The following is a 15,249-nucleotide window of genomic DNA, read 5'->3' as shown; positions in this document are numbered from 1 at the left end:
TGGTGTTACAGAACACTGGGGGACCCAGCACGTCGACACCTTTTAAAAACATTCCAGCTGATCTCCTACAATCTCCCATAGCAGCCTCAAGGCAAACTGTAAGTATCTGAAGTACCAGCAGACAAGTAAATCCAAGAGTAGTTAGCAAAGATGTTACTTACACAATCTGCCTGTAACACTTATATCCTTGATATTTTGAACTTGCGTAATGTCGAAGTAACTTCGAAACGCTTCGATGTGGTAATGGTAATTTGACCTATACAATTTCTCAAGATATATATCTATATTTCTTTATAGCCTTTCTGCCCCGGTACGCCGTTGGAACATGACAGCAGTTTCGTCAGCACAGAGTGTGGGGGAGTGCTTGACTCCACTTACCAGCCAGAATCAAGTTTTATCCCCACATCTTCATCATCATCATCAGATGAAGACATGATCAGAAACTGGCAGGACAAAACGTACATTGTCTATAAGTCCAGACTCATGGATCTTTTCAAGTTTTGTCAGGAATGCGGGCAACCCGTTATATCGACGTCATGGCATCACTCTGGGGCCCAGGTGAGAGTGAAGTGGGACTGTCTTGGCATGCACTCTGGGACATGGTCATCATCGCCAGATGTGAGGGAGCAGGCGGAAGTTAACCTCCTCGCAGCAGCATCCGTGTTGTCCAGGGGTGGCACGTACACCGAACTGTCAGACTGGTCTCAAACCATGAATCTGCAAATGATTTCCGAGTCCACCTATTACCACATCCAGAAGGCCTATCTACACCCTGCTGTCGAGGTTTTGTATGGCCAAGAGAGACAAAAGATCATGGCCAACATTTTCCTGACTCAAGAAGATGGGACGCTGCCACACTTATTGGGTGATGGAAGGCGTGACACCCCTGGGTTCAGCGCAAAGTACTGCCATTACACCTTTATGCTGGACAGCACAAAGGAAATAATTCACACCGAACTTGTGCAGGTAAATTATCGACTAGTAATTTGAGATCTTATTTGGAAAAGATAGATGGAAATGGATAAAATTGTACTAACTTCTAAAATTTACTTTGTAGGTTACAGAGGCCTCCAGCTCTGTTGCAATGGAGCCACAAGGTTTCAAAAGGGGGATGGAAAGCATCCTGGATGAAGGCTTGCATGTGGCCGTGATGACCACGGACCGCTCCTCATCCATTAGGAAAATCATGAGGGATGAATATCCGGACATCAACCATCAGTTTGATGTCTGGCATACCGCCAAAGGTAAATAGTTATTAGTGTTAACGGGTATCAATTTCCTGATCGAGTACAACTTAGTTAAAATCTATGTAAAAAACATGTCTGACCAAATAAATGTTATTTTCCTCACAGGTTTCAGAAAGAAGCTGTTGACCAAGGGCAAAAGAAGGGGCAACGAGGCTCTCATCACATGGTCCAGGTGGGTGGTCATAGAGGCAGGCTAACACAAAATATCAAAACATAACATGTCCAGATTATTAATAATAATTTCTTTCATAGGTCAATTACTAACCACATGTGGTTTTCGTGTGGAACGTGCAATGGTGTGGAAGAGGTGAGAGATCAATCCAAGCTGTAATATTACATTTCTTCTGCTGTGTTGATATACTGTAGATGTTTTAACAAATGATTTTCTAGTGTGGTCATTGTCAATAATTATGGTTTCATCCAGGACCTACAACGCCGGTGGGCCTCCATCCTATATCATGTGCGTGGTGTTCACCAATGGACAGAAAACGGAGAGCAGGACCAGTGTCGTCATGCACCTCTGTCCGCCAGGGACCAAAAGAAGAGAGTATGGCTCCATCGTGATTCCGATGCTTATCTGGAACTGTCAGCACTGGTCCAGGACAAAAGACTGATCGGTGATTTGAAACAGATGGCCATGTTCAAACATACTGGTGAGTCTATATTTGTCCTTGGAGGCTTGTTGACATTGTCTATGTATTCCTGAATGATCATACTTTCATTTTTTGTGTTCTTTCCACCTTTTTATCGTTCTCCAAATAGGTCCATTGGAAGTCTTCCACAGTGCTCTGCTCAAATATGTCCCAAAACGGCTGGGGTTCTCATACGGGGGGATGAAGGAACGCGTGCATCTGGCCATCCTGGAGCACAATGAAAACATTGTGAAGCGGAAGCAAGCCACGACCAAGACAGGTGTGTTTATATGTTTTATACACTCTCTGCAAATGAAAAAGACTAATTTTATAAACTGACTCTTGCCATGTTCCACCAAAATGTGTACTTTGTGGGTTTGGTGTATTAGAAGCATGTAATAATTGTATGTGGTAGGTTGCTCAAGCTATCTTTAGTTTTCCCTTTATTTAAATTATGTAATTTTCGATATTACATCATCCGATTCCTGAGTGAACCTAGAGTCGTCCAGATGTGCATCGACAGATTCTAACATTCTTATTTATATGTGCTCCTCTTGCAGGCGAGCCACGTTTCGAACAGAGGTACGACAAAAAGTCAAAACGGTTTGTTTTGAAGAAGGTCTTCGTTCCGCACACCAAAAAATTCATTGGGGCATTCATCGATATTGTCATGGAGATGAGACGGAACCCGGCCATAGCCTATAAGGCCCCAACATCATCCCTTGCCCTGCCCCAGCCGGAACTACCGGCAAACATAGCGGGAATCCCAAAGCCTCCACTGGCACAAGCACTCCAACAATTCAGACCCCGCTTTCAACAGCAGTGACATGCAGTTGCTCATGGGACATCTGACACTTGACCTTTATTATGGCTACGTCCCCACCTTTTGCCACAAACTTTGGAGGCTGCTGTGACCGCAGTCCCAATCACACAGAACTATACAGACTTTTTTTATAATCCTTTTCGTCTTCATTTGATGGGGCCAGTTTTCATGTTAGATTTTATCTTTTGACTTGGAACGTTGTCTGATTCACCCTGAATCAATGAGAGAGGGAAGGCCCAGAAGCTGCTCCACCTGGCCCAGACCGGGGAGGTGGGCCTCTTCCAAGCTGCCGTTCCTCCTCTAAGACTATGGAGATAACGAACCGAGCCAAGCAGAGACTGGAGGGAGATACAGCCTACGCGGCATCCGGAGCGAGAGAGAGAGCCGACCGAGGGGAGACCAAGCCGACCCAGCCGCCACCCAAACAGCCGTGACTACCGACATGCCGAGGGAACCAGAAGCGCAGCTGAGTAGTATCCGTTCTCTTCTACAACTCCAGCCAGGCTCGATAGGGGGATGCCGTTCCTGCCCAGGATAATTGTGAGTAGTTTACCATCATTGCGGCTGATACACAGATAGGCCGGCTGTGGTGACAGGCGAGTGTGGGATAGTGTGTGGTTTATGTACAGAAGATTGGCTGTGTTTCTTGTGCCCCCCAGGCGGTGACGTGTCTCATGGGAGCTGACCAGCCTCAGTGGGACAACGTGCAGACTATTCAACCGCGGCTGAGGGTCGAAGTCCCGGCTCACCCCTCTTCGAGGTAAGTACACGCTCCCCCCTGTTTTTACTGGACACTGATACCCATATTGTTAGACGTAATTATATTATTCTAATATTGTTGGATTTTCAGTTGATCTCCCCCGCCGATTTAAAGTCTAGCCTGTCTTGAGTGCAGTGCAGGGCACAAAAGCCTAATACCACCGTGTTCTGATTTAGATTAGTGTGCAGTGTCAGTGCAGTCAAACATTGACTACTATTCTGAGTGATTTGTGGGCCTGTACGTTGACCGTATGTTCTTGTCCCCCCCCCCCCAAGGGCAGCGTGGACCAGAGCAGGAAGGAGGACAGGCGGACCAGTGGTTCCTACGGCGTGGATGGACTTTGGGGCATATTTTCAAAAATAAAGATTGTTACTTTTTAAACTTTGTTATTCGTGGTCTTTTACCCCGGCTCAACTCTAGTGTATACTAACGTGTTTGTGGCTTTTTAGCCGAGTCCTATGCGCTCCAAGGTGGGAGTTGTCTGTCAACATTTTAACCTTTATAATAGTGACTTAGGGCCCTGTAGCTTTTACTTGAGGGGGTTTCAAATGAAAATCTACAGCTCCATTCGTAGCTGCAGTGGACATTTTATTCGTTTTAATTTTACATTACAGTGCTAGATTTTAGTTGTTTTCTAGGTTATGGATATACTTGAATTTAAACTATCTTTAAAAGGGCTGTGTTTTACACACAATCAGGTGTAACACTAATAGATTTGTGACCTAGTTCAGTGGTCCCCAACCGCTTGTGGTCCCCTCACAAATGCGTGTTGATCATTACATACAAGTAAATCTATACAAAGTCTATGTTTCACTGAACTGCCGGTGTTTGGGTTTTTTTTTTTTTTTTTTTCCATTATCAGTAGCAGAACAATGCAGCACAGACATCACATTTTAACAATGGGCTTATGAAAAGACTTGGAATATATATATATTTATGTATCATTTTGGAGGTAAATTGTATTCCACAATCATTCCAGGGCCCCCCTGCAAGCTGCTCAAGTACCCCTAGGGGTTCACGTATCCCTGCTTGCGAATCACTGCTCTATGTGACTGGTGTAAACTCGAAATATACAGCCTTTTTAAAAATGTGTTTTAGCTTTAGTTCAGGTTCTTTGCAATACAAATGGACAACTACATGTCGTTTGCTGCAGTAGGATTTATATTTCTACATTCTGTGAAATTTCAAATGGACCAAATAAAGACATTAGATGTGAAATATCTATGTCAAATTTTAATGAACATAGTGACATTAGCCTATGTAAACAAGGTGTGACATGAATAGTGGATGTCCAAATATCGTTGTTCAAATTTCCAGTAGTTATTCAGATGACATTTACCATGATCTAGCCCAGTGTTTCCCAACCGGGGGTACGCGGACCCCTAGGGGTACGCGAGCACATTGCAGGGGGTACGCGGAAAGATTGAGGATTAATACGATTTTGCGGCTCTTGTCACTCTCGTTCTGTCTTGTGTTGTAAATCGAGCGCACCCTTTCCTTTGCAGCGGTGTGCTCGGCCCCTCCCCCAAAGCCCAAAACACACACACACCGCTCGAGTTGGGAATGACTGTCATGTGAACAGAGAGCCACTGCACTTCTCCTCCCCGCTCATTTCCGTAGTAGCACAAGAATAAGATGAGAGAAGTCACAGAAAGAGAGTCGCTGGTCGAGAGGAGAGGTAAAACAACGTATGTGGGGTGGAAACACTATGGTTTCGCCGAGTTTAAAGGTCCACACATCAAGAGCGATGCGAATATACAGCACGGAATTGCGATGCGAGTTTTGACCCACCTGTCAATCACAGCCACAGACTTGGAACAAACAGTGCAAGATATGCGCGCCGCGGTCGTGGCAGCACTCCGCAACACAACCTATCACTTGAAATCCACTCACAAAGTGGTCTATGACCAAACAATAAACGCCAAATGAACAAAAATACAAAGCCCCATCTAGTTACTGCCACTGCATACAGTCATCGATTCAGGACACTCTTTACAATGCGACCGCATATTCAACAGCTAACGAGCTCACAGATAAACATTAACAATAGCCTATTATGAACCTAAACGACATAAGTCGCTTTGGATAAAAGCATCTGCCAAATGAGTAATTTAATGTAATGTAAACGAACGTTACTAGTGTTCTCATTTGGTTAGTTTTGAGGTTTAAGGACTACTAGTTCATGTTTACCAACATATTGAATGTAGATTAATAGTTGCAGTTGGTTGTGGCAGTTCACTGCAACATAGTAGGCCTATACTGTATATTTATTTTAGTTTTTATTTTATTTCTAAATCTTTGCACTTTTATTATTTATTTTCACTTATTTATTTTCAATTATATCTAAAATCCAAAGACATCCAATGTTAAATAAAAAGGCAGTGTAAATGTTCAATAAATTCATGATGTTCTCAATGTCAATGAGTAATCGTGTTAAATAATCGTGATCTCAATATCAATCAAAATAATCGTGATTATGATTTTTGCCATAATCGAGCAGCCCTAACATGTCCTCTGATCGTGGGCTGAAGATGGCACATGCTGAAAAGTCATTGACAGAGTTTTGGTGTGATGTTGAAAAGGAATATCCTGAGCTGGGGAAATGTGCACTGAATTAACTTTTGCCTTTTGGATCTACTTATATGTGTGAGGTGACCTTCTCAGCTCTGACCCACATCAAAAACAAGCAGAGGAACAGACTGAATGTGGAGAACAGTCTGGTAACAGCTGTTGCCACACTGCCCCCAGAACTATCAAAGCTTATGAAAGACAAACAAGCTCAGGTGTCTCATTAAAGCTGCCAAATAACTGAATCATAAGAGTTTTGTCATTCAAATGATTTTAGTTTAATATTCAGTTGTCTTCATTCTTGGCAGTGTTTTGCTGTGAGGTTGAAAGGGAATATCCTGAACTGGGAAATGTGCACTGGACTTTTGCCTTTTGGATCTAATATGTGTGCTATTTTTGTGTGCTATTTTTGTGTGATGTGCACTGATTTGAACTTTTGCTTTTTGGATCTACTTATCTTATGTGTGATATTTTGCCTGGTAACAGCTGTCCCCAGAACTGTCAAAGCTTATGAAAGACAAACTAGCTCAGGTGTCTTTTTAAAGGTGCCAAGTGACTAAATAAAAATAGTTGAAACTGTTACTGTGTGAGTCTGAATATATCTATCTCTAGGCTATATATAATATTTTGTTCATTCTCAATAAGTGTATAGCTATTTGTATTAAAGGGGAGTCATTCAAAACGATTTTAATTTTATATTGTTTTAATTTAATAATCAGTTGTATTGGATAGTAAAAGTTGAATGAGATTAATGGAACAAATTTGGGAGAATCATCAACACGCTGTCAGGGGGTACACTTGGCATGGCAAAACAGCTCAAGGGGTACACGGCACAAAAAAGGTTGGGAACCACTGATCTAGCCTACTAAAAATGTCAAATGGATGCCCTTGGATATCTTATAGATTGAGTCCCGCGATAGCAACATTGGTGTCCCGGAAGCCACGGTATTGTCCATCGTTTGCGGGGTACATGGCTCTGATCGCCTGGACAACACACGCTGGCAACACTATACGTTGAAACCGTCCAAGTCTTTCGCCTCTCAGGACCCATTCGAGGAAATGGCGATATGCTGTCAGGCGACACTGACTGTAAGAAAGAAACACACACAAAAAGCAAGATTAGAACGGCAAGCCTATTTGCAGGATAACGTTTGCTGGTAGACGTTAGATACCAAATGTCCAGATAAATAGTATAATCCTAAATCTATTGCTGAGAGTAGCACAGTAGAGTAGATATTTTATAGATCTCCCCGGTAGCAATTCAGATGCAGCTGAACTAAATATGTAGCCTAATTCTAAAACATACAGACACGAAACAGTAAAAAGTAGGGATCTCTTCAAAAATACTACATTTAAAAGGACGCGAAACCATGTGTCCTCCATCGCTCCCTCGGGGAACAAAAGAATGGCTGTCGGCTATCTCTTTCTGTAACAGCGGGCCATCCGTTTACATATTTATCTTCGCAACCTACTGCTATATCGACACTAACGTTAAAACACAAACACCAAAACAGTATAGTGACGTATTGTCACACGTATCGTTGTATTGCTCAGAATTACATCACATACTCATTGAATTTGTGCCCTGAGAGGCCACTATTCTATTCGGCATATTTATAATCCGCACATATGTTTTGTGATACTAGTTTGGTGTGAAATACGCTCAAGCTGTTTCTACTGCTATCTTCGCCTTATCTATTTTATGGATTGAAAAACAGCGACTGTCTTGAACTGGCATAATACATAGGCTGTTATGTATTGGCGTACAACACTTACTCAATGCTCAAACGCCCGTCGGGGCCTGCAGGCCGAGGTTGTCTTTTCCAGTTGATTCTCGGTCTCAGGAAGAAGGTTTCCAAAACCCACCGATCCATGTGCGGAAGAAAACTTGGATGCAGGGTTAGACATCCCTCTCCTCCGTCCGCCGCGTATGCTGGCACTTCTTCGAGAAGAAATTGGCCTCTGTGAAATTCGCTGCAGCATAGCGACTCCTCTTCTGTCTGCATAGGTCCACATTTTCGGCATCGGCACCAAAAATTATCACCCGCTCGGGGTGGCTGTGGGCTTTGAGGGGAGCCTGCCTCGGCCTCCTGTATTTGTTCCTCTGCTTCCATACGGAGTAATTCCTCTTCACTGTATTCTGGCTCATATAAGTAGCCCTGAATGTCCGAGTTTATTAGCACACTATCAAAATAGTCATCATCCATATCAGATACTTCAATTTCATCGGATAGGTTTGCATCAGCCATGGTTCAGGAGCAGCTAAGTTAGCTAGCAGCACTCAGCCGATGCGGTGAAGAAAAATGGCTGCCCTTTGTTTTGGAACAAGAGCTGTGAAGGGGCGTGGAGGACCTCTAGAGGCGGGACCATGGCAGCACAGGCCCACAAGTAGTGTAGTTCATAGGAGCTCGACTTCCGCAAGGCGGACTTGGGCCAGATGACGCGAAACGCGTCGGCTGGGCCAAAAAATATGTGAGAGATGCTTGATAGGTCAGGCAGTGAAGCTCCAATTTCAAAAATTTCAACGGATTCGAAAACCTTAGGGGCGAGAGTTTTAATATATATTCATATTCCCCACGGTAAAGCCGTCCTTTAAATGTGTAAGTAGTTATTTTAGGCGCCTGTGGGGTCAAACAAGGCAAAAAACTTATATTCACACAGGTCATTCTTCTAGAGCAGTGGTTCAACCTGTGGTACAAGACCCTCTTGGGAGGACTGACCATGTGTGGACAAGGTGTGGATGCTCTTGGACTTGGACTGCCCATGGACTGCCTATGCGCTCTTCCATTCCTAATAAGGCTTTGGTTTCTCCTGCATGCAGGGTCTAAGCTTTGGGTGCTGCTAGGCCACACATGGGCAACATACGGCCCGTGTGGCCCGCGATGGAATTGCAAAAAAAAAAGAAAAAAAAAAAAGAATTTTACAGTGCACCTGAACGCAACATGCTAGATACCCGCTGAATAAGTGTCCAAATGTTCATGTCATTCTGGCCAATACTCTTCTGTTATAGCATTTCAGTCTGGAATATGGAATATCTTTCAATAATATTTATGACTAAAAGGCTAAAAGTAATCTCATGTGTAAGAAATGACTGTTCTACATTGAAGTAGAAATTTAAATAATTAACTTGTTGGTTTTGGATTTATTTAGCTTCAAGAGTGCATTTTTATTCTTGTGTGACCCTCAACACAGGCTTTGAGAATCCCTGGCGACTTATTGATACTTATGCTTAAATTAACCCACTCATATTCTGGTTTATTTCAAGAAAAACATTTCGGCTAGTGGAAATTCTAATTGGCTGGTAACTTTAAAATCTAGCAGCCATATTGGCAGGTGGTGAAAAAAGTTAATTTCAAGCCCTGCAGGGAGAGCAGGTGGTGACATAGGAGTGAAAAAAGGATCAAATATTGGTGGTTAAGACTGAATAATGACATCACAATTGTTAATTTAAAATTAGTTATTCGTCTAAACCTGGCTTCAAATGCCCCAAATTTTTCACGCTGGCGCCGTTCAGCCCTCAGCAAAATCTGGTAGCGAGGACATTTTTTTGCGGCCCTCTCTATCATCAAAGTTGCCCATCCATGGGTTACGGCATGACAATATTTGTTCGGCCCCCGGCAACAATCTGGGTTTCTCATGTGGCCCCCCATGAAAAATAGTTGCCCACCCCTGTGCTAGGCTGTGAGAGGCTGTCTTGCTGTCTTGTTTGAACTTGATTTTGTCTGTGTGTTTCTTTATTTACAACATTCTTTATAGCTATCTTGGCTAGATTCAGGATCAGAGTCACCTCACTTCACCTCTGGCACTCCCCTGTCATTTCCCTTCAAGTAGCTACCTGTGTGCAGCATACCTACTGTACGTGTGCAAACTCATGGAGAGTGAAAAGGTGAGATACCAGGGAGGGGTGGTCACACACTAAAACACACAACTCATTCACTTCAGTGGTACATTTTGGGATCAAAAAGGTGACTCACCTACTCACCTAAAGGTGGTGTTTTATAGCCTGGTAAACCAGCCCATCACATGAACTCACATTTCATTCGATTCTGCGTGACGGCCCCAAATCTTCACCCAGTTTTTAGCATGGGCGAGCGTAGTTGCCTTGACAGACAACTCCTTCAGCCAATCAGCATCGGATCCAGTCAAACCAAAATTCACTCGGGAGAATGGCAAAAACATATTTTCCGCCGAGAAACTGTAGTGGCGCTGGGAGTGCTTTTAGGTAGGGGGTGCTGTAAGGAAGGGGCTCTCGGTGCTGCCCGCTAGGGCAGCGCCGAAGGGAATTTGACGTTTTTTGGACTTTTAGCCATATTTAGAGAAATATTTAATTTTAAATTAACATTAGGATTATACTGTTATATGTCATTATTCAGTATCTTCTCCTTTTCTCACTCACTTTCATGTAACCACCTGCTCTCCCTTTAGTCGTTTTACACTACAACAGACAACAACAGGCATAAACATTGAACTTATTATTATTATTATGGAAAACCAGATTATGATGAAAATCAAACACTTTTGAAGAGAGAGCGTATGAAATAAGATTAGAGCTGGGAAGCACAAACTGTTTTTTAATGCATTTTGTTGGACAGCCAAATCCAACAATTTCGAAAATCCCATCTCTTGCCACCAGGGGGTGCTGCAGCCCCCTCAGCACCCACCTTCCAGCTCCCTTGCGGTTGCGGCGATACTCCTGTACTTGTTTAATTGTTGTTATTGAGTCTATTTCTGCAACAACTGCACTTTATGGCTGTTTAAACTAGACAAACGCTGACATTACTCCTCGAGACGATCAGGCAAGGAGGTGGCCATTATTGTTTTGTTAGTGCAGTGCTAGTGGCGTTCCTGATTGGCCAACTTGCGCTGTCAATCACAGCGCAGTCGCTGATTGGCTGATTGGCTCTTCCGCTCTTCCGCTTCTGCTAAACCCCCCCACTGGGTTTGGGGCCAGACCGTCACGCAGAATCAAATGAAATATGAGTTCACGTGACGGGCTGGTTTACCAGGCTAGGTGTTTTATGTAGCGCAGTCTCCCCCATTCCTCCCTCTCTCTCTCTCTCTCTCTCTCTCTCTTGCCTGCTCTCTCTCTCTCTCTCTCTCTCTCTCTCTCTCTCTCTCTCTGCACAGAGGAAGACAGTTTGTGTCACTTATTCATGCAAGAGAGTCAACTTAACTAAACATGATGAATGTTCAGTTCATTCAGTCCTTAGTTTATGTCAAAACAAAACAAAAGTTGTGTAAAAACAAATCAAAAAGTTGCACTTGAACAGCCTCTACTTGGTGGATTCATAGTAGCTGTGTGTGTGCATGCGTGTGTGTGACACACGCACGCACACACACACACATGCACGCACACGCACACACACGCACGCACACACACATGCACGCATACGCACACACACACACACACACATGCATGCAAGCATGCACGCACGCACACACACACACATTACAGGACCATGGGGGCTGCCATCATGCCTGCAGGAGAAATTATCTACCTTGGTTTGCAAATCTAGGTGAAAATGCCAACAAAAGATCCCGCCAACAGCACCGGGCCAAAGGCAAACTAGTGACAATTAAGGATGAGTGTTGCGTTGCCTCAGGTCTCTTCCTGTGTCGGAGCAAAAAAGTTGCACTTGAACACCTGTAGAGTCTCTTTGCCCGGGCTCAGTGTTGGGTAGTCTACGCTAGGTTGGCTACTATGGTTTTGAGTGTGTGTGTGTGTGTGTGTGTGTGTGTGTGTGTGTGTGTGTGTGTGTGTGTGTGTGTGTGTGTGTGTGTGTGTGTGTGTGTGTGTGTGTGTGTGTGTGTGTGTGTGTGTGTGTGTGTGTGTTTCCTTGTTTACAACATTCTTTGGAGAGGTTTGTCGAGCAGCTCAGGCACTCCCCTGTCATTTTTTCCCTTTACAGGCAACCTGCCCAGCCTACCTGCTTGTTCTTGTTCTACGTTCCCCATATGTCTGTCTGTCTGTCTGTCACTCTCTCTCTCTCTCTCAGTCTCTGTCTGTCTGTCTGTCACTCTCTCTCTCTCTCTCAGTCTCTGTCTGTCTGTCTGTCCTGTCCTCACATCTGCAGAGCGGAAGACAGTTTGTGTCACTATAGTCTCAACACCAGACCCCTGAGAGTTCTTCAGAGAAGCCACTTTCAGACATGAATTCCGGGTCAGGTCAGGGTTGCTTGCACTGAGCCTGACCCGGGCGATACGTGAAGTGTACCCTGTCAGACATGAGGCATGTTGCTTTCATACATGTGGAGCACCTCCGGGTGTAAAGTGGAGAGGGGGTGGAGGCGGGGGGAATTGAGCCATGACGACACAATGGGGCATTGTAAAACTGAGCACACAGCTGCACTTCATGCATGGAAGACAACTGTCTGATCATAGGCTACAGCCTTAATGGCTGCGTTTCCAAAAAGCTTCTTAGCGCTAAGAAGCTTCTTTAACCCTTCTTAAAGCTCCCGTAAAAACAAACGCGTTTCCCAATTGCTTCTTAGCCTAAGATGATCTTTCATTAAGAAGGCATGCGTTTCCTGTCTGTCATGCGGCGCCCAGACAGACAGGATGTTAGACAGATCAGTAACAGCCTCCAGACAGACAGACAGACAGACAGGATGTTAGACAGATCAGTAACAGCCTCCAGACAGACAGACAGACAGACAGACAGACAGACAGACAGACAGACAGACAGGATGTTAGACAGGTCAGTAACAGCCAACAGACAGACAGGATGTTAGACAGGTCAGTAACAGCCTTCAGACAGACAGACAGACAGACAGACAGGATGTTAGACAGGTCAGTAACAGCCTCCAGACAGACAGACAGACAGGATGTTAGACAGGTCAGTAACAGCCTCCAGACCATGGATGTATTCAAAGAACTGGATAGGGGACGAGCCACGCCCACCCATGCATTCGGACGGAGGCTGCTCACTGTCGCATGAAGTCATCATGGGGGGTTTTTCTTCCTGGTTTTACTTCCTGATCATGCGGCCCAATGCGCAGTGCGCATGTGTGCCATGACGTAGGCCTATTCCATGACGTCTCCCACCCCTCCCATCCATGGATGTATTAAAAGAAGGAAATACACCCGTATACGGCTCTTAGTGGCTTCTGAAGAAAAAATTAACCCATAAAAAATTATTTGATAATTAATCGTCGTTTTATACTTTGAGTGACACCCGGAAAAAATTCCCCTGGGTTTAACAGCTGCCAGGGTCCCCATGCAAGTGGATGGAAATTTTCCTTTCTGGGCTGCATGGCATCACGTGACTTGCAATACAGAGCTTCGCCACCATGTTCAAATGGCTTCACAGCCCAGTGCTATTCCTGGGGGCTTGCTCCAGACAGACAGACAGACAGACAGACAGACAGACAGACAGGATTTTAGACAGATCAGTAACAGCCTCCAGACAGACAGGATGTTCGACAGAGGGACTCCCAACGCGCTTCAGCTATTGCAGGCAGGCAGGTCCGGTGCATCACAGAGGAGGGACGCAGCATGAAGTAAAAGGAAGGAAACTGGAGCAGCTCGGACTATTCAACGCCTTTTATTAAGGTGCAAAGTAACAGGACAGAGGTTTCGACGCCATATGCGTCTGATGAAGAATATATATATATAAGAATATATATAAGAATATATATATATTATTTTTAAGAACCTCCGCATAAGACAAGACACCGCTTTATGTACTGTACTGCTGCACCCTCATAGCCTGCTTATACTGCTCTCACTCTCACTCTCACGTCTTCTGATGAAGACGCCATATGCGTGACTCTGATGAAGAATAGATATATATAAGAATATATATAAGTATATATATATATATATATATATATATATATATATATATATATACACATTATATATATACATTATGTATATACTGTTTAGAACACGGCTCTCTTGAATACTCGATTCTGATTGGTCAATCAACAAGATTCACCGGTCATTATTTCTCGACAACCGACCGCTGCTCTGCCACACCTGGATTAATCAGTTGATAAGAGCATTTTGTCTGCAGACACTACTAATTAGGCCAACCAGTTGCAGCTGTGGTGTCTTGTGTGCCAATTATGAATGAAACCACTTTGTGTTGAAAACGCTATTAAAAAATGTATTTGAATAATTATTTTTGTCAGATTATTGAATGATTTAGTTGTAGGCCGTGTTCTAAGCGGGATAATGTATACTGAGCCGGTGATTACTGGAAATAATGACCTTCAGGTGAATGATTAAGCCCTCCGCTGCGCGTCGGGCTCAATCTCACCTGTCGGTCATTATTTCCACAGTAATCACCGGCTCAGTATACATTATCCCTTACTTAGAACACGGCTCTCTTGAATACTCGATTCTGATTGGTCAATCAACAAGATTCACCGGTCATTATTTCTCGACAACTGACCGCTGCTCTGCCACACCTATAATAATCAGTTGATAAGAGCCTTTTGTCAGCAGACACTACTAATTAGGCCAACCAGTTGCAGCTGTGGTGTCTTGTGTGCCAATTACGAATGAAACCGCTTTGTCGTTGAAAACGCTATTAAAAAATCTATTTGAATAATTATTTTTGTCAGATTATTGAATGATTTAGTTGTAGGCCGTGTTCTAAGCGGGATAATGTATAGTGAGCCGGTGATTACTGGCAAAATAATGACCGACAGGTGAATGATTGAGCCCGACGCGCAGCGCACAATGATGTGATGACGTCTTTCAGTGACGTCCAGGACAAGGCCAAATCACAGCCAATATGGGGCTGATTTAGACGACTATGCCAGGACGTTACCATGAATGGGCATATCCAGTTATTCTGCTATGTACACTGTGTGTATTCATCAGCAGCTTTATATTATGTCCAGATTAATAATTTATGCTACATTTCAACGCATTTTATGTCACATGAACTATCACATTATCCCTTACATATTATATATATACTGTATATATATTTGTATTTTGTTCATAGAATGCATTAAGGATATGTTTATTGTTACCTTTAACATTCAGGCATTAAAAGGCTTTCTATCCACAATGCTTCTTGATATTGGTGATTTTTCATCAGATGGGATAGACCATTAATGATGGCTTTCATCAAAATGCTTAGCTGCAGCAGTCATGTGACCTGCTATTATCCAAATCACTCACATTGACCATGAAACACATTTTGAGTTGAATACGCTGTGGGAAAGTTGGGAATGTAAGCTTTCAGGTGATATCAAAATTATC

At 43.6% G+C, this 15,249-nt stretch overlaps 1 protein-coding gene across 5 annotated transcripts in view; it reads right to left on the bottom strand.

Annotated features, from left to right (window-relative positions):
- The window catches only part of LOC310779932 (NLR family CARD domain-containing protein 3-like), a 90,953-nt gene that overhangs the window by 31,595 nt on the left and 44,109 nt on the right, over positions 1–15,249 (bottom strand). The gene's annotated exons all lie outside the window — the stretch shown is intronic.

Source organism: Poromitra crassiceps (assembly GCF_964638095.1).
Source record: "Poromitra crassiceps genome assembly, chromosome: 7".
In the NCBI taxonomy this organism is placed as follows: domain Eukaryota; kingdom Metazoa; phylum Chordata; class Actinopteri; order Beryciformes; family Melamphaidae; genus Poromitra; species Poromitra crassiceps.
The sequence above is the reverse complement of the archived record's forward strand: the minus strand, read 5'-3'. Positions and strand labels throughout refer to the sequence as shown.